The following is a 23,685-nucleotide window of genomic DNA, read 5'->3' on the forward strand; positions in this document are numbered from 1 at the left end:
CCAGTACTATTCACACTATTAACAAGACCTCAAGTACTTGATCGCCCATATAGGCTTACAAACAACAAAACAAATTGGCTTAAATTTAAAATGTACATGAGTGCCCACATTGACTGTTCGCCGAAACTGAATGCTGCAGAGGACATTGATATGTGCGTCTCTGCACTTGAGTCTATGATGGCAGCTGCAGCAAAAGTATCTACTCCACCTGCCTCTTCTTACACTAAACCTGTTGACAGGCCTACGAACCGGCGGATAGAACAATTAGTAACGGAAAAACGACGTCTAAGAAGAGAATGGCAGATTACTCGCTCACCAGCAGCAAAACTTCGCCTAAGGCATGCTAATCGCAACCTCTCCAAGGCGTTAAGACAAGAGGAAAGCTGGGCTCAAAGAAAATACATAGAAAAGCTCAGCCCAACCAGCACTAAACATCCTCTGTGGAAAGCCCACCCAACTTTAAGCGCTCCTGCAGAGACAATTTCACCGATAAGGAGTCCAACCGGTGGATGGGCCCGCAGCGACGAAGAGAGGGCATCCGTATTTGCCACACATTTTAAAATGGTTTTCCAGCCAAATCCAACATCAAACTCATCTGTACTTCCCCCTTCGAGCACACTAACGGATAGTGAGTACTCGGAACTCCAATCGGACGAGATCACTGCAGTTATTAAAAACCACATAAAGCCAAAAAAAGCCCCTGGCCATGACCTAATCACACCGAAAATGATCCTGGAACTCCCTATCATTGCCATACAATACATCTGCAAACTGTTCAACGCTATAATAAGAATTGGCTACTTCCCAAGAACATGGAAAAGGTCCACTATCATCATGATTCCTAAAGTGGGAAAGGACAAAACCCAGCCATCATCCTATAGGCCAATTAGTTTGCTGCCATGTCTTTCGAAGCTTTTTGAAAAGGTCCTGCAGATCCGACTAAACTCATTTCTGGCATCGGAGAACACAATCCCTTCACACCAGTTCGGCTTCCGCGAAAAACATGGTACAATTGAACAAGTCAATCGCATAACATCCGAAATACGAACAGCATTCGAACTAAAAGAATACTGTGCGGCTGTCTTTCTCGACGTTGCCCAGGCTTTCGATAGAGTTTGGCTGGAGGGTCTGATGTTCAAAATCCGGCAAAAACTGCCACAGTACACCCACAAACTCATGGAATCTTACCTTTACAATAGGCAATTCGCTGTAAGATGTAATGGCTCATTCTCGGCTGATTTTGAAATCAAAGCTGGTGTACCGCAAGGCAGTGTACTCGGCCCATTGCTCTACCTACTGTACACTGCAGACTTACCAACGAGTTTAGGACTTACAACGTTCACTTTTGCCGATGACACGGCAATCCTCAGCAGATCCAAATGCCCAATACAAGCCTCTGCAAAATTAGAGGAACACCTCAAGGTGGTAGAGGAATGGCTAGCAACCTGGCGTATCCGGGTCAACGAGCAGAAATGCAAACATGTTACATTTACGCTTAACAAAAGAATCTGTCCAGCTCTAATGCTAAACAACGTACCAGTTCCTCAAGCCGAGGATGTCACTTACCTTGGCATCCACCTAGACAGAAGACTAACTTGGCGCAAGCACATCGAAGCAAAAAAAGTCACAGCTTAAACTGAAAGCAAGTAGCCTACATTGGATCATCAATGCTCGGTCCCCTCTACGTCTGGAATATAAAGTCCTCCTATACAACACCGTACTGAAACCCATCTGGACTTACGGAGCCGTACTATGGGGGAAGGCAAGTACCAGCAATGTCGATATTATACAAAGAGCGCAGTCGAAAATTTTAAGATCAATCACGGGGGCCCCGTGGTACATACGGAACGACAACATTCAAAATGATCTAAATATACCTAGCGTAAAATCTGAAATAGGTAGTCAACAACTAAAGTATTCTGCGAAACTGGATGCACACCCAAATGTTCTTGCCAATTCCCTTACGCGAACTAATAATAGAACTCGTCTTAAAAGAAATGACAGACCAACCCAATAACAAGTGATTCGGGCCGCCTGCAATATCCCCAGGATTTATCTTAAGTACTAGATTAAGAAAAATATCTCAAACTTGTTGTTAGGCTCTAATTTAAGAGTAGATTCAACAAATATATATTAAACGTTAAAAAAAAAAAAAAAAAAAAAAGGACTGCAAGGGTATATAAACTTCGGCTTAGCCGAATTTAACTTCTTTGATATTTTTTTTACATATTTCCTACCTATAGTTTCGTATAGCTTTACGGGATTCACTTCTAAACGTGCGGAAAAGGTTCCGCAGGCTTTTACAAAATTATTGTTTTATATTTAATTAAAATATGTATGCCATGTATTATCCTCTGCATCCTCTGCGTCAGCTGGTCGTCGCCGGTTGGCTGCACTGACGCTCCTTCGCAGGCGAAAGTGGCGGTTTGTCCCTCTCGCTGTTGTTGTCCTGGGCCTATGGGCTCAGGCGGGGTTGGGCTTGGGATATTCGGTTTTGTTAAGGTTTTTTGTTTTATATCTTTTAACTGATGTGCTGAGTGAGTTGTGACTTGTGGTACTCTATTTTGGAGGGTCTCTTTTAAAAATTCAAGCTCATTGTAAAGTTTTTGCGCCGTCGTCCATGCGGGCGGTGTTGATTGAGCAAATAGCAGCCACTTTATGTGTGCTATTCTTTTGTTAATTTTGTTTTTCTGACCTCCACGTACCATCACGCACACTCTACTCTCTCAGACTTTTTTTTTTTTGTGTATCCTAAACCAGGAGGTTTAGTTGCCACAATCCTCCCGATGCGCTGCTCCTTGTGACTCTAGTCACGGTCGCCATGTATTATCAGTAAGGTGTTGATTGATTGAATGTCTTTTATTGTATGCATTTGGTTCTCTTAGCTAAAGGCTTGCTAGCTGTCGGCGCAGCGGCAGAGCAGCCGTTTTATACAAACATTATATATAAGTAAAGTAACAATATGTAAGACGGGCAGAGAGTGTGAGTTATGCATGCACATATGTATATAAGCGGTCAGTATGGGAAACATGCTGACCTGGCTCTAAGCGATGAATGCAATGAGTGCATATCATATTACGTTTGCACTTGAAATGTGTGCAATAACTTGGCACGCTGTCGCTGAGTGACAAAGACAATGCCCTCTGCATATTCGGCTAACAAAGTGTTGCCGCTCAATATTTATGTTGAGTAATAAGAACTCGTATGTGCATACACTATACTACAACATAAATTTGGTATCAAACGAAAGAGAAAAATTGCACGAGCACTGCTCTGGCAGCCGAATACTCCCTCGATTTTATAATTCAATATTTTAGGTACGGCGTCGGCCACTTGATATCCTGCCGTAGAGATCTTTTGGGTTAGTTTAAAAGTTTTTTTTTTACAAAGTCTGTGGCTGAATGTGATTCTAGTCATTAATAGGTAAGTTGTTTGGTGAAGCCGCTTCACTCTAGAGCCTAGACAGGCTGCGTTTCTATAGTCTGCGAAGCTTATAGAAAATTGCTTCAGCAGACGGCAGAACTTTTTGTTGTTACAGGCGGATATACCCTTGCAGAGGGTGTTTTGAAATTGGTCAGATGTTTGTAACGCCCAGAAGGATACGTTTCCGACCTCATAAAGTGTATATACAATTGCGAACTTAAAAAATAGCACCACTTGCTGAGGTCACGTGTTCAAAGGATTCCTAAGCATAGTTTAAGGTTCAAGGAACGTTTGAATACGTTTTTGAACGCTTAACATTTCCTACTGATGGAAGCAAAAAATAATTATATTATTATCCAACGTTTTGAAAGTTTTTTATAAAACTTCTTAAAAAACTCAACAAATATCCGAAACTAAAAATAGCACCACTTGCAGTATTTTGCAAAAAACCGTCATATTTAGCAGGATTGCAATATAAAATATCAAAGAAGTTAAATTCGGCTATGCCGAAGCTTATATACCCTTGCAGTCCTTGACAATAATAATTTTACATGTTCAAAATTTGTTTTCTGCAACTCAATTCATCAATATACAAACAAACCAATTTTACTCTTCAAACTGCGTGTGTATGCATGTGCTCTGTTGATTTGATGATGACGTAGTATGCAGCAAGCAGCGCTGCCGGCAGCAATTGAACCGATTTATATTGACTGTAACTTGTGTTCTATTTATCCGATCGGATTGAAATTTGGGATGGGATCTCATGTTTTATATCCAATACTATCACATTAGCAAATTTCATGGGGAAACTCAAATTTTTATGAAAATGTTTCTTCAACGCATACACACGGACGGACAGACGGACATGGCTATATCGACTCAGCTTCTCATGCTGAAACGTCTCCTTTTGCAAACATCTGACCAATTTTGTAATACCCTCTGCAAGGGGATCAAAATTAAATTAACGTTGAAATGAAATGAAATATATGTACATATATTTAAAACACATTTTTATTCTTTACAATTTGGATAGCAGTTTCTAATCTTCCTCTTGGGTAATTGACATCATTGTTGAACTTAAAGTAGACTTCAAATTCGATGATGAATCTGCACTTTCTGGAGCAGAACTATAAGCTGATGGGATGAAATTCTTAGTCTGTTCCTTTTATGCAGCACGTAAGCCTAACTCTGTTACTAACATTTGCGAATTCTCGAATTGTACAGGGCCATGTTGCTACCTGTTCAAGCCGAAAAGGTGAAGATATGTCCATTAGCTTCGATCAACTGCCATCCGTACCGGATCAACAGCAAGTAGAAACAAGTGACAATTCTGGTCTGAATTCACGGTGAGAGACTTCAGAGTAAGCGGGAACCGGATGCAATAGGATAAATACAAGTTGTGACTAAAAAAAATATAAAACTATAAATATAGTTGATTGTTGGCCATAACTGTCATCGTTTGCAACCGTAGTTTAATTTAAAAGTCGAAGTTATTGTTCGCTCTTTAACCGTACCGGGTAATGCGTTTAAAAAAAGTTAAATTTAAGAAAGGTAAAGGAAGGGAAAAGTAATACCAAAAATAGTTTAAGTTGCTGTTGCTCTCATCTCGAGAGCCAAAAAGCAACTGTTTAAGCGTCACACAATTCGGCACCACGTGTACTGTTAGGCATGGGCAAAGCTTCGATTAACAATCGATAAAAAACAATCGATATTGAAGGGGTTGTCGGTAAATATTGACTTACTCGAGATTTCAGTGTTGAAAAGCGGAAATAATCGGCTAAAGCTGGATTTCAGTGATGGCAAACGCCAAATATTAGGCGAATATTTTACTCAAATTATAAATTCGAGGAATATTCAGCTGCTCTGGCAGCCGGATATTGTATTCTGAACTATTTTATTATTATTATTTTTTATTATTAATTATTATACAAAATAATATAATAACTAACGGGTTAAAAGTGCTAGCTGCTAAGGCCATCGACTCGACCGTTAACTTATATCTTATTGAGTAAGTTATTTACATCTAGGAAGTTGATTACTAATTTTATGTTATTGGGTGTGGGTGAAATAAGAAGAGAGGTGGGTTGGGTTTGGCCAAATGGACAAATCCTTGAATTATGCAGTTGTGGGCAGGTATCCAATATGTGTTTGGTTGATAATTCTCCCTCGCATTTCGGGCATCTGGGCATAGCTTTTCCATTTAGCAGATGGTCGTGGGTTAAGGCGGAGTGCCCCGTTCTGAGGCGGGTGATGATATTGCAATGTTTTCTGTGGCATGAAGGTGGGTATCGGACTGGTTCCATGCTTGTGTTAAATTGTTTAAGCCTATGATCGTAACTGTCCCATTGAGTGATTTCCTTTTTTCTTAGTATCTCCTTAATGTTGCGCCATAAGTCTTCTCTAACACCAGGGGTGACAGTTTGGCCGCTGCATCTGCAAGCTCATTACCTTTTACGCCCATGTGACCAGGAGCCCAAAGGAGTTTTATTTTGCTAGCGTGTTTTATGCAAAGATGTCGAATTTCACATATCAGGCTAGTTTGGTTGTATATGTTATTGACTGCATTGAGTATAGAAAGACTGTCGCTGCATACTATGAATTTGCCTTTGAGTTCGAGAGCGTGTTTAATTGCTTTAAGGATTGCAACCGCTTCGGCAGAAAATATTGAGAAGTATGAGGGGAGAATTCCAGATGAGACGAGGGTTCCAGATTGGCTAACGACTGCGAAGCTCGTGGAGTCAATTGTTTTCGATCCGTCACTGTAAAGCCAGATCCAGTTGGGAACTTTTTCCGTTTCGGCAGCTAGCATTTGCTGAAATACATTTTTTGTTGTTTTTGATTTTTTTAATAAGTTGAGAGACGTGTTCACGGTGTGGCCCAGAAGTTGCCAAGGAGGAGATGGGCTGATTTTGTTCCAACGATATGGCATATCCGGTTGATGTTTTTTGAAGAAACTGGAACATCTGCGTATAGTAGACATGACTTTGAAACTTCGTCGCTGTTTAAGCGTTGTATTGAAGTCTTTTAGCAGAATTTGGTTGGTCGAGCAGAGAATTTTAGGTATAAGCTTAAAAGTCAGTTGCGCGGCTCTCGTCTGTATTTCAGGAAGCCCGCTAAAAGGCTTTTCGTCGGAGTTGTGTGGAAGGCGCCAATGCTACGCCGTACTGCTGCATAGTATGCGGGGAGAACAATTTGATGTTGGATGGCGCACACCATCCAGTATTAGGGCTCTTGTCGCATGAATTAGAGATGTTGTTTTTTTACAAATATGAAATAATTTACATTTGTTTAAGGCAAGAGTGGCCCCTGAGAAATTACCCCATTCAACGATATCCATGATTATTTGTTTAAAAGTAAGAAATAGTGAATTTGTATTTTTGCAGTTGCTGTATATTATAGCATCATCCGCGTAAACGGAGAGTTGTATTTTTTTGTGTTTTAGTATTATATTGTCTAGGGAGTGGAAGGCAATCATGAACAATACCACTGAGAGTGGTGATCCTTGTGGAATGCCGTTGTGTAATGCATAGAAATTAGTTAAAGTATTATTAACTCTAACACGGATGGATCGCTTGGTCATGAAAGCCTTCACTAGCCAGTAGCCAGAATGGTCACATGATTTTTGGTGGAAAGAGCATCTGACGCGTAATGATGGATATGCAATAGTGAGTCCATGGTACTGTGTTGTTGTTTGAATGCAGTTTGGTTGGGGCTGATAAGTTTATTTTTGCTAATAAACCACAAGATCCTTTTGGCAAGAATTTTTTCCAGTGTTTTGCTCAAGCAAGAGAGTAGGGATATGGGACGGAAGGATGATAATTCGTGGGAAGGTTTGTTTGGCTTAGGGATTGGGATTATTATGGCCGTTCTCCATGTATGCGGATAGCATCTAACATTTTGTTGTAAATTTCTAGCAATCTTTGCTTTCCTTCTATTGGCAAGTTTCGAAGCATAGGGTATGAGATGCGGTCATAACCAGGAGATTTCCCCTTAGCGTGCTGCAGGGATGTGATCTGAGCATCATGATACTTAGCATCTGCGGAAATGTGATTGGGCGAGTATGCTAGAGAGAGGAAGTTTTCTTTATTTACTTTATACACATTAGAGAAGTTTTCATCGCTGGAATAATTGGACCACATAGCTCCAAAAGCATTACCAATATCAACCGAATTTTGTAGCTCAACATTATTATCTCTGATGGATTTAAGGGGGAAATTCCGATTTTAATTTGTTTATATCCGCCCATAATTTTTTTGTTGTCGAAAGTGGGTTAATGTTAAAAGTAAAATTGCAAAAAGAATCTCGTTTATCTCTAATAGCTTCTCTTTTAAACAGGGCTCTCGCTTTTTTGTAGGCTACTAAATTGGTGGAGTTTCGAATGGTTTTATAGTTATGCCAGAGAGTCTGCTTTTGTTTTCTAAGATCTTGGAGACTTGGGCTGAACCAAACATGGTTTCTTATCTGTTTTTTAGGATTGCTTTGTGGAATGGATACGTTGGCTTCTGTTTAATTCTGGCAACGAAGAGGTTCAAGTCGTTGGTCGAAGGGAACTGGAAGTGTTTTTTATAAACCGATTGGAAGATATTCCAGTTGGCGTAGTCAGTTTTGAACCTAATTATAGGTGGAACCTTTTCAGGTTTTAAATGAGTCAGAAGGTTAATATATAATAATGATCGCTCCCGCGTAAATTTTGGGAAATGGACCATTTGCTGTATGGTACTAGCGATACGGAAGTCATACTCAGATCAATGTTAGTAAAAGAGTTGTGAGTTGAATGGTGGGTGGCAGAGCCGTCATTTAAAATAGCTAAGATTGTTTTGACTATGAGATCTTCAACTTAATAACCTTTGGGATTGCGAGAGCTGGACCCCCAAAGAGGACTCCAAGCATTGAAGTCCCCGACATAGACTATAGGCTTAAGAGCTGACTCTACAATATTTATTAAATCTGAGGCTATTAGTCTTTGGTTGGGGGGGTATATAGGAATTAAATATTATAATATTAGGGTGGGATAAAACCTCGATGCCCATGGAGCAAGTGATCGAGATTATGTTGAGAGTTTTGTGTGGGATGTTTTGACGTATAAGTATACCCACGCCATGCTTCGCATGGTGATTGGGAGAGTTATTGAAAAAATAACCAATAAATAGTTTGGGAGTTGCAACATTAGTATTGTTAGATTTGATATTAGTCTCTTGTAGGCATATAATATCCGGTTTTGCTTGTTTAATTAATAATACTAGATCGATGTAATTGTTTAAATAACCGTTTATATTCCATTGCAGAATTGTAAGGGTCATTATTTGGAAGGCGTAAAGTGGATACTATATGCAGTGGAAAAAGTTTATATCTAATTACGTATCAGAGTCCTCCATAGACTCTTCTGATGTGGTGTTATATTCTTTTTGAGTTAAATTTGTGGAGGTAGTTGGGAGGTTTGTGTTAGAGAATTTGGTAATTTTGTTAGTTTGGGGTTGTTTTAAATATTCAGTGGTTTTAGGCGAGCAGCCCAGAGTAGCATAGTCGAAATCGGCTGAAGCGTTTTTGTTATTTTCGTGTTGTTTTTGCTGATAAAACAGCGGCATAGAGGTGTTTAATGATGTTGTTGTTGTTGTTCCTTCATTTGTGACAGTAATTGTCTTATCTTTGCTTAGTTTGTTGTGATTTGGGCTTGAGTTGTAGTTTTTGTTGTTATTTTGATCAGATGTTTTTTCGTTTCTATTGTGTCCAGCCATCGTCACTGCAGCGTAGGAAGAAGGGTTGGATTGCTTTGTTGTTGTTGCATTGAAGATTAACTTAGCTTCGCGCATTGTACATTTTTTTGCTGTCTTAATTTTCAAAATTTGTCTTTGCTGCTGATATTTGGGGCATTGGCGAGAGTAAGATGGGTGATCTTCTGAGCAGTTGACGCATTTCGTTTGTGTGCAGTTATCAGGCGAATGGGGAGGTAAAGCGCAATTACCACAAAGTGGTTCATTATTGCAGTGTTTAGCTGTATGGCCAAGCAGCTGGCAAGTTTTACACCTCATTGGGTTTGGTATATAAGTTAACACATCCGGCCTGACATAAGTCATCGGCCTAAATTCTGCATGGGCAGCAAACCTGCAACTATATTTCTGCTTCCCATGCAATCGCTTCTCCGCTGACAACGCTACACGCGCGGACGTCGCGACGAACTTGATCCATGCAGCATAATTGCTGACACAGCGATTTTACATAGGTCAGGGCTAGCTTTTTAGTTTTAGTTTAGTTTTAGTCTTTTACATATGTAGGTACAATAAACGGAATCGGTTGATCCAAATTAGTTAAAGAACTATATTAACTGGCGCCCAACTAATTGTAAAAAAAAGTACTCAAACACCCTGAGCAAGAAATCAACATCGTCATTACAGCATTTGAGTTTGCAAGAAAAAAAAAAAATAAATAAATCAACAAGTTATAAAAATAACTATTAAAAAAAAAATCAGCAACAAAAAACCAACAAGAAAACACAAAAAATCAACAACAAAAAACCAAAAAATAACTAAAACGAAAGCAACAACAAAAATCAACAAGTTATATAAAAAAACTAAAACAAAAATACAAAAAAATCATCAAAAAATTAAGAAGTTAAAAAGAATGAAGTAAGTCGACGAGTCGACTTGGGTATACCATACACCAGGTGAAACAAATATTTCAAATTTCGAAAACCAAATGTTTGTCTATTAAATTGTTTTTACATGTCTTATAATATGTGCTATCTCGCTCACTCTACGAACACACGAGCACTCTAGCGCCGCCACTAGCCAACGGCCAATTTCTAGAAATACATAGATAAGATTAATTAGTCTGCCGAATTTGAATGCGATAGTCAAAAAATCGGTTTTTTCTAAATTATGGAGGCGGAAGTGGGCGTGGCAAAATATATATATACTCTACGCGCATGCTTAGCCAGTGTACATACTAAATTTAGTGACTTTAGCTTTGTTGGTTTTCGAGAAAATCAGTTTTGTTTAATTTGCGGGGGCGGAAGTGGGCGTGGCTAAATGTTTAAATAGCCAATATCTGCGCGTCTATTAAGCTAGTCTGCATACCAAATTTGACGTCTCTAGGGCTATCTATTCAACGGTATCGCCAGAAAGTGTGAATTGCAGAACCTCATCGATGAATTGGATCGTCCCAAAGTACATTGGGCTAATTCACGTCATCCCAATCGTTATACTACATAATTAGAATACATTTTTGGATTCTGGATTATTGCAACGATGCCTTGAATTCTATTCCACTGTTTGCGAATTTATGTTGTACCAACTTAACGGTCGGCCCCTTTGAAGGGCCATTTATATCCCAGTTGCCTCTGCAGCAACCCACACCGAGTGATGCGCTTTCCGCACTGCCCGAATGGTATAACGATGATATAGCTGAATTTATATTGTTTACGATGCAGAATGCCATTGTGGATTTACGCCAGGGTGTTGATCATTCAACTATCACATGGCTATTGACTCATGAGTGTGCCTCGCATCTGATTATTTAAACTAACTCGGTCCCCTTGGTAAGCTCTGAGATTCTAGAAGAAAGAAACGACATCAAGTCAAAGCTCAGAATTCTGTGATAAGTTTAAAATAAAATACCATATTAGCCATTTGTTGAAATCTTTGTGGAAAGGTCCTATTTGTCGTCAGGCAGTCATCTGTGAATCGCGTGTGGGCAATCAGCTTGTAAAATTCGCCAATATGCTGATGAATGATACTACATTCTTGCCTGATGAATCCTTGGAGAACTTGAAGCGTATACATCTGACGCAACAGTTATTGCCGGACAGACAGTATTTAAGTAAAATGAGCGCTGATCAGCAACAGAGTCGTCTCACCCAATTGGCTGCAGATTAGCGTTGATCTGTTACACTATCTAACTAGTGACATCAAAGAACAATTTGGCGCGCTAAGTTGGTCGATCAACTTAGCTGTATGCTTAATTTTTAATCTAATACAATTAACTGGCCGCAAATGCTAAGATCTGAAAGTAAGGAATTCATCGAAATAGGGTTGGGAGCCGCGTAGTTTACTTAGATCTTTGATTAATATCTCCGCTTGGACTGTGATAGATTCGCTTAGGCCTTGGCTGCCGATGAGCGTTCCTTTGATGTGCGTATCTGCAATGAGGCGGCCTTAATAAGAATCAAACCTCTAGCGCTAAGCTCAGCCTTTGAGGTGGAGCACTGTAAGGCGTTAACGCTACGAGCCCATGAGATCTATGTTACCATTCAACAGACTAAAGATGAGTGTACCGATGCACCTGATGAGTTTAAGGATCCCTTGATGGATACTTTGCTGCTCGATCCAATGGTCGGTCTTACCCTCCGGCACTGTTATGGATCGTGCTATTATCACATGACCTTAGCTTAAAAGCTGCACAGATCCTTTTAATCGTCAGGCCCTCACCGAAGAGATGTTGATACCAAATATTGAGCTAAGCAGTGATGCATGGCGTGCAAAAGGGCGGCGAATCAAACTGTGTTTTCGTTTAGTGTGCAGTTTTTCTTTTTAGTGTCTACCCATACTTCTTTGTACTTGTGAAATTGTGTATAATTTTATGGATAAATATTTATTTGAATTTATGTATAAATGTGTAAACTATGGAAAGATTTAATGTGAACGTGAACGGAAACACCTTTCATTTGAGAATTGTTTATTATAACTTATAAAACTAGAATAAGTTTCTCTTGACACAATTCATTGTGTTTGCTTTGTTTTGAAAATGTTCAATCGTTACGAGGGCTGCTAAATGTGTATATATCTGGCCTAGGCAACACTAATTGAAAGTGTTGCAAGGTGCAATCTGTATTTTCCATTGCACTGTGGTCCAGACGAGGTTATGTTTTTGGCAAATGGAAACTTGGCAAAAGAAAAAGGTCAAATTTTCCAATGCATCTTTATAGGTATAAACAAAGCAACAATCGACCGTGTGGGTGTTCGAGGACAAATGGTCTCCTGATTCTTCGGCAAAACTGGTCAATTCCATGTGGTACACCATAATATGTTTGCCAGAAGTATTCTGAGAAAAAACGAACAAGAGAAGACATAAAACTTTTTTGAAAATCATGTTAAAACACAGGACAAATCGCATATTGTCATTGATTTATAATCCAGCTAATCCGGAATCTGCGATCAGTTTTTTTGGATCAGCTTTAGTTCTTGAGATTCAGGTACGATCTTGAATTTCGGTGGAAATGTAATGGCATGAAAGCCTTTTTGGCCTCTTGTGTGTGTGTGTGTGAAGCCTTTTTGACTCAAATGTGTGTGACTCTAAGAAACGAATGAATGTTTGTCCTTTCTTATGAATATCCTTTGAGGCCTTAGGAGTTCGCGCAAAGTTTTGGCAGAAAGTTGTATCGGAAGGTGTTTTGCTTAAAAGAGCAACAATACATTTTTTTAATGGCAACTATTTGTAATTAAAATGCTAGAGTATTGGCATTGGCAAACATAAGACCATCTACGCAAAACTCAGAAAACAATTATTAAATTGGAATATTTTAGCTCCTACAATATGGCACCATAATCCATTAATCCACATCCATATGATAAGAAACACTTTGATAAAAAGATTTGCATGTACAGTTATGACAATCCGCCACTAACTCCCAAACTTTTACCCCACGAAACACAAAGAAGATGTAAAAGATAATTTGCAGCCATCACGCTTTTAATTGATTCGGATGAAGAATAATTAAATTAGATAACCAAACTAAAAAAAAAAAAATTAAAATTGGCAAATATTTACTTAAGCTACTTGGGTCCAAAACGCTGCTCGTACTATTCTCAACAAACGAAAATATAGTTGAGTTTACAATATTTCTTGATTTTATAGAACAAATATAGTTGAGAATACAATATTCGGCTGCCAGAGCAGCTGAATATTCCTCGAATTTATAATTTGAGTAAAATATTCGCCTAATATTTGGCGTTTGCAAACACTGAAATCCAGCTTTAGCCGATTTTTTTCACTTTTCAACACTGAAATCTCGAGTAAGTCAATATTTACCGACAACCCCTACAATATCGATTGTTTTTTTATCGATTGTTAATCGAAGCTTTGCCCACACCTAATAGTACACGTGGTGCCGAATTGTGTGACGCTTTAACAGTTGCTTTTTGGCTCTTGAGATGAGAGCAACAGCAACTTAAACTATTTTCGGTATTACTTTTCCCTTCCTTTACTTTTCTTAAATTTAACTTTTTTAAACGCATTACCCGGTACGGTTAAAGAGCGAACAATAACTTCGACTTTTAAATTAAACTACGGTTGCAAACGATGACAGTTATGGCCAACAATCAACTATATTTATAGTTTTATATATTTTTTTTAGTCACAACTTGTATTTATCCTATTGCATCCGGTTCCCGCTTACTCTGAAGTCTCTCACCGTGAATTCAGACCTGAATTTGTCACTTGTTTCTACTTGCTGTTGATCCGGTACGGATGGCAGTTGATCGAAGCTAATGGACATATCTTCACCTTTTCGGCTTGAACAGGTAGCAACATGGCCCTGTACAATTCGAGAATTCGCAAATGTTAGTAACAGAGTTAGGCTTACGTGCTGCATAAAAGGAACAGACTAAGAATTTCATCCCATCAGCTTATAGTTCTGCTCCAGAAAGTACAGATTCATCATCGAATTTGAAGTCTACTTTAAGTTCAACAATGATGTCAATTACCCAAGAGGAAGATTAGAAACTGCTATCCAAATTGTAAAGAATAAAAATGTGTTTTAAATATATGTACATATATTTCATTTCATTTCATTACGCTTGGTCATGATTATGAAAAGTAATTTCCTTACCATTACCAGCCTTCCCGGATTCCATGATTAAGTTAACAGTCAGCATTTTTTCACTTTTTTTACTTTTCAGTTTTCACTTTTTACTTTTTAGAATCTTCAAAGGTAAAGTTTTTGTTTTATTTTTGATGTTGACTCTCTGAGGTCACGAAGTTGAATGATTTATTTACTGTACTCCCTGAACGGGTCGAATTTTCCAAACATCCCAGGCCTTCTTGGATCTCAAAAATTGTTCAGTTACTTCTGTCTAACTGAAAAACAAAGATATGTCGGAGACTGAATCAAAGCCTACTATGGTTCGTTTGTAAGAATAGTCACAATTTTCTTGCGAATGCTTTCCAACTCAGTAGTCGAAACTTTCCTTCCTGATGTTAGGGAATACAACGGCTTTATGACTTCAAAGCATCCGGGTACGAATTTGCGAAAATAGGATGCAAGACCAATAAACTGTCGTACACCATAAACCGTCTGTGGCGGTGGCAACGATGTTAACGCAACAATTTTCGCGAGTTTGGTCGAATTTCCCTGCTCCTACTTCATATCCCAGATATTGAACGACTGTTTTTAAGAAACTACATTTGTTAACATTAAAAATGATCCAGCATCTGTGAGAATGTCTAGTACTATTTTTAACCTTTCCAATCCTAATTCGACTGTGGGTGCCGATATGATATCGTCCTGTAAACAATCACGTATGAATAGGCCAAGTCACCCAAGGCACGCATGACTGCCGTTCTAGTTAAAACTAAATGACTAATTGGCAATTTACATTTAATAAGAGAGTATTGAGTATGTGTACTTTCATGTGTATGTATTTATAGGTAAAATCAAAGTAGGCCAAAAATCAGTTCTGCTGCGAATATTTATTCGACTGCTGCTTTGGTGACTTTAGCTTTGTTCGTTTTTGATAAAATCAGTTTTGTTTAATTTGCGGGGACGGAAGTGGGCTTGGCAAAATTTTTAAATAGCCAGTTTCTGTGCGTTTATTAAACTAGTCTGCATACCAAATTTGATGTCTCTAGCTATTATACTTTTTAAGAAAAACAGTTTTATATATACTTTATAGGGTCGCAGAAGCTTCCTTCTGCCTGTTACATACATTTTGGCGACTTTAATATACCATTTCACCCTATGGGTGTATGGTATAAAAAACACGTCTGTACACGGCGGCAGTTAAATTATTATTTTGAATAGTGTTTCCCCATATTTGTGATTTGGCGTTAAGATCTCCTCCTATGATTGCTAAACCATTAGTCTGGTTTGCCCTCATTAGAATATCTTTGCATCCTTTCTCAAAAAGATCATCATTAAAACTTTCTTAGTGGACACTGAAATTACCTCTACTTCACTAATGCAATTTAATTGCGTAAATTTTATATATTTTTTTAGATATATGTATGTGTGCCTACTCCACCATATCCATCTGCTCTGGGGTTGCAAATAAAGTTGTCATTCGCTAAACTACAATTAGCATTATTTGTAACCCAGATTTCAGATATAATCGCTATATCAATGTCGTTGTTTATTAAAAATATTTCTAGTAGATGTTTATTATTGTTATGTGTTAAGCTCTGTATATTGTACTGTAGAATCTTCATATGTCTATTATAATAAGATGTTAAGTGTAAGGCACTAAGTAAGGATTAAGGTTTGAATTGAATTAAGTTGGTTTATTTTTATAATACCTATCTATTTTTGTGTTAGTTTGTGCGATTCTATTTCTTAGTGTCTCTAAAAATTTATGGTGGTCTGAATTTAGTTGAATGTTCGGATTAGTTATAAATGAGGAGATGTCTATAGCCAGCGTGATTAGCCTTCTTCTGCCATTTCAAGAGCAGAGGGGCTGTCAGTAAGCTGATTAGATTGGGATGTAATGGGTGGGAGTGTTGGTTTAAATCTGTTGTTTGCATGTGTGTTATTTCTCATTTAAAGTAATTTTGTGTTCATTTAGAGTCGCTTTCCAGGTACTCATTGTTTCAGAAGAGTTTCTCTCTTCGTTTCGTCTGTTTTGCATGTTTCCTAATGTTTTATTGTATGGGATGTGAGCGTGTAGTTGTTCTGTTGATAATTTTGTGTTGTTCTGCAGAATTGGGGTTGTAGATGTCTTTTGCCATGTTGGAATGGCAAACTGTGTTGTATCATTAGTGCCTATCGTATTTTGTCTTTGGAAAAGAGCTGGATATCTAATTTTTAGCTCATTTCTGGATAGATTCTCCATTGTCATACATTTCTGTATGGCAAATGCTCTCTTGCGAGCTGGGCAGTCGATTGAGGTAGCTTGGTGGTTTTCTTTGCAATTGATACAAATATTTTGTGTGCAGGTTTCTTCTTTATCATGTGACAGTGAGCATTTGCTGCACTTTTGGTCTAACTGTTTGCAGTGCTGCGCAAAGTGATTAAATCTGAAGCATCTGTAGCATTGACTAAAAGGTACAAAAGGACTTACTGGAACTTTTGACTATAGGAAAGTTATTTCTGTTGGTATTTGAGATCCTTTAAAAACTATTTTAACTCTAGATGTTGCAACTAGATTGTCCTTCTCCTTTCTACGCACACGAATAATCTCGTGTATGTCCACTGGTGCTGAGATATACTCCTTAAGTTCTTCGTCTGCGAATCTTGTGGGGATCTGGAATATGATTCCAGGTTTGTATAGGAAATGCTTTAGTAACTTGGGCGATTAAAATTCTACCTTGCAACGTCCATATCCTATTTTATTGACAGCTATTGTGTCTTTGACTTTTAGTTTAAACAAAACTGCATTTAGCTCTAATGGATTAATTGGTAATCTGCATTTACTGCTCTCTTTGTTATTTTCATCTACTCTGTCTACATACACCACAAATGGTCCCTTGTGTGTATTGTTATAATATGGCAAATCGGTTTTTTGCTTCTGCTTTTGCTGTCAGATTTTCTGATTTCGGTTTTTATACCATACACCCATAGGGTGAAATGGTATATTAAAGTCGCCAAAATGTATGTAACAGGCAGAAGGAAGCTTCTCCGACCCTATAAAGTATATATATTCTTGATCAGGATGAATAGCCGAGTCGATCTAGCCATGTCCGTCTGTCCGTCCGTCCGTCCGTCCGTCCGTCCGTCCGTATGAACACGCAGATCTCGGAGACTATAAGAGCTAGAGCCACCAAATTTGGTACGTATACTCGTGTAGTATGCACATATTCAGAGTTAATTGGAATTTCGGCCACGCCCCCTTACGCCCCCAGGAATCACATAAAACTGTTTTTCTTAAAAAGTATAACAGCTAGAGACATCAAATTTGGTTTATATACTCGTTTAGTTGGCGCGCAGAAACTAATTGTTTAAACTTTTTGCCACGCCCCCTTCCGCCCCCGGAATTTTCATAAAACTGATTTTCTTAAAAACTATGACAGCTACCGACATCAAATTTGGTATGCAGACTAGTTTAATAGACGCGCAGAAACTGGCTATTTAAAAATTTTGCCACGCCCACTTCCGCCCCCGCAAATCAAACAAAACTGATTTTATCAAAAACAAACAAAGCTAAAGTCACCAAATTTAGTATGTATACTGGCTTAGTATTCGCGCAGAGTATATATATTTTCATATTTTGCCACGCCCACTTCCGCCTCCATAATTAAGAAAAAACCGATTTTCTCCTGTAGTTTTTTGACTATTGCATTCAAATTCGGCAGACTAATTAATCTTATCTATTTCTACAAAACTACCAAATTTTATTGAAATCGGACAAGAAACATGCAAAATATGAGTATGAACGTATTTTACTACGCGGTCCACAAGGCCAGAATTGGCCGTTGGCTAGTAGCGGCGCTAGAGTGCTCGTGTGTTCGTAGAGTGAGCGAGATAGCACATACTATGAAACATGTAAAAACAATTTAATAGACATACATATGTACATTTGGTTTTCGAAATTTAAAAAAATTTGTTTCACCTGGTGTATGGTATACCCGAGTCGACGAGTCGACTTACTTGCTTCATTTGCTGTTGCTTTTGCTTCGACTATTCATAGTTTTCGAAGCAGAAGCCTCAGCACACAGAAAAACTGTCGACAGTTTTCGCAGTTTTCAAACCCTGAATTACACTCACCGCTCGTGGTCCTTAACTTTTAATCCGCCACGCCTTTCTACACGCCATGCATCGATGCACTGCTTAGCTCAATATTTGGTATCAACATCTGTTCGTTGAGGGCCTGACGATAAAAGGATCTGTGCAGCTATTAAGCAAAGGTCATGTGATAATAGCACGATCCTAACAGTGCCGGAGGGTAAGACCGACCATTGGATCGAGCAGCAAAGTATCCATCACGGGATCCTAAAACTTGTCAGGTGCATCGGTACACTCATCTTCAGTCAGCTGAATGGTAACATATGTAGATCTCATGGGCTCGTAGCGTTAACGCCTTTCAGTGCTCCACCTCAAAGACTGAGCTTAGCGCTTGACATTTGATTCTTATGAAGGCCTCATTGCGGATACGCACATCAAAGGAACGCTCATCGGCAGCCAAGGCCTGAGCGAATCTATCACAGTCCAAGTGGAGATATTTATCAAAGATCTAAGTAAACTACGCGGCTCCCAACCCTATTTCGCTGAATTCCTTACTTTCAGATCTTAGCATTTGTATTAGATTAAAATTGGGCATACAGCTAAGTTGATCGACCAACTTAGCGCGCAAAATTGTTCTTTGATCAACTGTCTCACGTACCACCGTTAAATAGGAGACGCTCATCTGTAGCCAATTGGGTGAGACGACTCTGTTGCTGATCAGCTCTCATTTTACTTAAATTCTGTCTGTCCGTCAATAACTGTTGCGTCAGATGTATAAGTTAATATAGTTCTTTAACTAATTTGGATCGACCGATTCCGTTTATTTGTACATAAAAGACTAAAACTAAAAGTACAAAATGTTCTTATGCTAAGCTAGCCCTGACCTATAATCGCTGTGTCAGCAATTATGCTGCATGGATCGTTCGTGCGACGTCCCGCGTGTAGCGTTGTCAGCGGAGAAGCGATTGCATGGGAAGCAGAAATATAGTTGCAGGTTTGCTGCCCATGCAGAATTTAGGCCGATGACTTATGTCAGGCCGGATGTGTTAACTTATATACCAAACCCAATGACGTGTAAAACTTGCCAGCTGCTTGGCCATACAGCTAAACACTGCAATAATGAACCACTTTGTGGTAATTGCGCTTTACCTCCCCATTCGCCTGATAACTGCACACAAACGAAATGCGTCAACTGCTCAGAAGATCACCCATCTTACTCTCGCCAATGCCCCAAATATCAGCAGCAAAGAGAAATTTTGAAAATTAAGACAGCAAAAAAATGTACAATGCGCGAAGCTAAGTTAATCTTCAATGCAACAACAACAAAGCAATCCAACCCTTCTTCCTACGCTGCAGTGACGATGGCTGGACACAATAGAAACGAAAAAACATCTGATCAAAATAACAACAAAAACTACAACTCAAGCCCAAATCACAACAAACTAAGCAAAGATAAGACAATTACTGTCACAAATGAAGGAACAACAACAACAACAACATCATCAAACACCTCTATGCCGCTGTCTTATCAGCAAAAACAACACGAAAATAACAAAAACGCATCAGCCGATTTCGACTATGCTACTCTGGGCTGCTCGCCTAAAACCACTGAATATTTAAAACAACCCCAAACTAACAAAATTACCAAATTCTCTAACACAAACCTCCCAACTACCTCCACAAATTTAACTCAAAAAGAATATAACACCACATCAGAAGAGTCTATGGAGGACTCTGATACGTAATTAGATATAAACTTTTTCCACTGCATATAGTATCCACTTTACGCCTTCCAAATAATGACCCTTACAATTCTGCAATGGAATATAAACGGTTATTTAAACAATTACATCGATCTAGTATTATTAATTAAACAAGCAAAACCGGATATTATATGCCTACAAGAGACTAATATCAAATCTAACAATACTAATGTTGCAACTCCCAAACTATTTATTGGTTATTTTTTCAATAACTCTCCCAATCACCATGCGAAGCATGGCGTGGGTATACTTATACGTCAAAACATCCCACACAAAACTCTCAACATAATCTCGATCACTTGCTCCATGGGCATCGAGGTTTTATCCCACCCTAATATTATAATATTTAATTCCTATATACCCCCCAACCAAAGACTAATAGCCTCAGATTTAATAAATATTGTAGAGTCAGCTCTTAAGCCTATAGTCTATGTCGGGGACTTCAATGCTTGGAGTCCTCTTTGGGGGTCCAGCTCTCGCAATCCCAAAGGTTATCAAGTTGAAGATCTCATAGTCAAAACAAACTTAGCTATTTTAAATGACGGCTCTGCCACCCACCATTCAACTCACAACTCTTTTACTAACATTGATCTGAGTATGACTTCCGTATCGCTAGTACCATACAGCAAATGGTCCATTTCCCAAAATTTACGCGGGAGCGATCATTTTCCTATTACTATTAACCTTCTGACTCATTTAAAACCTGAAAAGGTTCCACCTATAATTAGGTTCAAAACTGACTACGCCAACTGGAATATCTTCCAATCGGTTTATAAAAAACACTTCCAGTTCCCTTCGACCAACGACTTGAACCTCTTCGTTGCCAGAATTACGAGCATAAAACAGCAGCCAACGTATCCATTCCACAAAGCAATCCTAAAAAACAGATAAGAAACCATGTTTGGTTCAGCCCAAGTCTCCAAGATCTAAGAAAACAAAAGCAGACTCTCTGGCATAACTATAAAACCATTCGAAACTCCACCAATTTAGTAGCCTACAAAAAAAGGAGCCGTTTAAAAGAGAAGCTATTAGAGATAAACGAGATTCGATTTTTTGCAATTTTACTTTTAACATTAACCCACTTTCCACAACAAAAAAATTATGGGCGGATATAAACAAATTAAAATCGGAATTTTCCCAGGGCCTCTTAAATCCATCAGAGATAATAATGTTGAGCTACAAAATTCGGTTGATATTGGTAATGCTTTTGGAGCTATGTGGTCCAATTATTCCAGCGATGAAAACTTCTCTAATGTGTATAAAGTAAATAAAGAAAACTTCCTCTCTCTAGCATACTCGCCCAATCACATTTCCGCAGATGCTAAGTATCATGATGCTCAGATCACATCCCTGCAGCACGCTAAGGGGAAATCTCCTGGTTATGACCGCATCTCATACCCTATGCTTCGAAACTTGCCAATAGAAGGAAAGCAAAGATTGCTAGAAATTTACAACAAAATGTTAGATGCTATCCGCATACATGGAGAACGGCCATAATAATCCCAATCCCTAAGCCAAACAAACCTTCCCACGAATTATGATCCTTCCGTCCCATATCCCTACTCTCTTGCTTGAGCAAAACACTGGAAAAAATTCTTGCCAAAAGGATCTTGTGGTTTATTAGCAAAAATAAACTTATCAGCCCCAACCAAACTGCATTCAAACAACAACACAGTACCATGGACTCACTATTGCATATCCATCATTACGCGTCAGATGCTCTTTCCACCAAAAATCATGTGACCATTCTGGCTACTGGCTACTGAAGGCTTTCATGACCAAGCGATCCATCCGTGTTAGAGTTAATAATACTTTAACTAATTTCTATGCATTACACAACGGCATTCCACAAGGATCACCACTCTCAGTGGTATTGTTCATGATTGCCTTCCACTCCCTAGACAATATAATACTAAAACACAAAAAATACAACTCTCCGTTTACGCGGATGATGCTATAATATACAGCAACTGCAAAAATACAAATTCACTATTTCTTACTTTTAAACAAATACTCATGGATATCGTTGAATGGGGTAATTTCTCAGGGGCCACTCTTGCCTTAAACAAATGTAAATTATTTCATATTTGTAAAAAAACAACATCTCTAATTCATGCGGCAAGAGCCCTAATACTGGATGGTGTGCGCCATCCAACATCAAATTGTTCTCCCCCGCATACTATGCAGCAGTACGGCGTAGCATTGGCGCCTTCCCCACAACTCCGACGAAAAGCCTTTTAGCGGAAGCTGGGCTTCCTGAAGTACAGACGAGAGCCGCGCAACTGACTTTTGGGCTTATACCTAAAATTCTCTGCTCGACCAACCAAATTCTGCTAAAAGACTTCAATACAACGGTTAAACAGCGACGAAGTTTCAAAGTCATGTCTACTATACGCAGATGTTCCAGTTTCTTCAAAAAACATCAACTGGATATGCCATATCGTTGGAACAAAATCAGCCCATCTCCTCCTTGGCAACTTCTGGGCCACACCGTGAACACGTCTCTCAACTTATTAAAAAAATCAAAAACACCAAAAAATGTATTTCAGCAAATGCTAGCTGCCGAAACGGAAAAAGTCCCCAACTGGATCTGGCTTTACAGTGACGGATCGAAAACAATTGACTCCACGAGCTTCGCAGTCGTTAGCCAATCTGGAACCCTCGTCTCATCTGGAATTCTCCCCTCATACTTCTCAATACTTTCTGCCGAAGCGGTTGCAATCCTTAAAGCAATTAAACACGCTCTCGAACTCAAAGGCAAATTCATAGTATGCAGCGACAGTCTTTCTATACTCAATGCAGTCAATAACATACATATACAACCAAACTAGCCTGATATGTGAAATTCGACATCTTTGCATAAAACACGCTAGCAAAATAAAACTCCTTTGGGCTCCTGGTCACATGGGCGTAAAAGGTAATGAGCTTGCAGATGCAGCGGCCAAACTGTCACCCCTGGTGTTAGAGAAGACTTATGGCGCAACATTAAGGAGATACTAAGAAAAAAGGAAATCACTCAATGGGACAGTTACGATCATAGGCTTAAACAATTTAACCCAAGCATGGAACCAGTCCGATACCCACCTTCATGCCACAGAAAACATTGCGATATCATCACCCGCCTGAAAACGGGGCACTCCGCCTTAACCCACGACCATCTGCTAAATGGAAAAGCTATGCCCAGATGCCCGAAATGCGAGGGAGAATTATCAACCAAACACATATTGGATACCTGCCCACAACTGCATAATTCAAGGATTTGTCCATTTGGCCAAACCCAACCCACCTCTCTTCTTATTTCACCCACACCCAATAACATAAAATTAGTAATCAACTTCCTAGATGTAAATAACTTACTCAATAAGATATAAGTTAACGGTCGAGTCGATGGCCTTAGCAGCTAGCACTTTTAACCCGTTAGTTATTATATTATTTTGTATAATAATTAATAATAAAAAATAATGGTAAATGTTTACTATTACTACTCGGCCAAAACGCTAAAAAATACAATATTTTTGTAAAAAAAAAAAAAAAAAAAAAAAAAGAACACAACCCCCGCCCCCCCGTTTTTTTATTTTTTTAATAAAAAAAAAAAAAAAAAAAAATTTTTTTAAAAAAAAAAAAAAAAATATT

The 23,685-nt window shown here is 38.7% G+C and overlaps 1 pseudogene; it reads left to right on the forward strand.

Moving 5' to 3' along the window:
* Positions 1 to 10,514: 10,514 nt before the first annotated feature.
* Positions 10,515 to 21,818, forward strand: LOC137581657 (ubiquitin conjugation factor E4 B-like; annotated as a pseudogene).
* The last annotated feature ends 1,867 nt before the right edge of the window (positions 21,819 to 23,685 follow it).

The sequence above is a fragment of the Drosophila tropicalis genome, unplaced genomic scaffold, assembly GCF_018151085.1.
Source record: "Drosophila tropicalis isolate 14030-0801.00 unplaced genomic scaffold, ASM1815108v1 contig_854, whole genome shotgun sequence".
NCBI classification, from domain to species: domain Eukaryota; kingdom Metazoa; phylum Arthropoda; class Insecta; order Diptera; family Drosophilidae; genus Drosophila; species Drosophila tropicalis.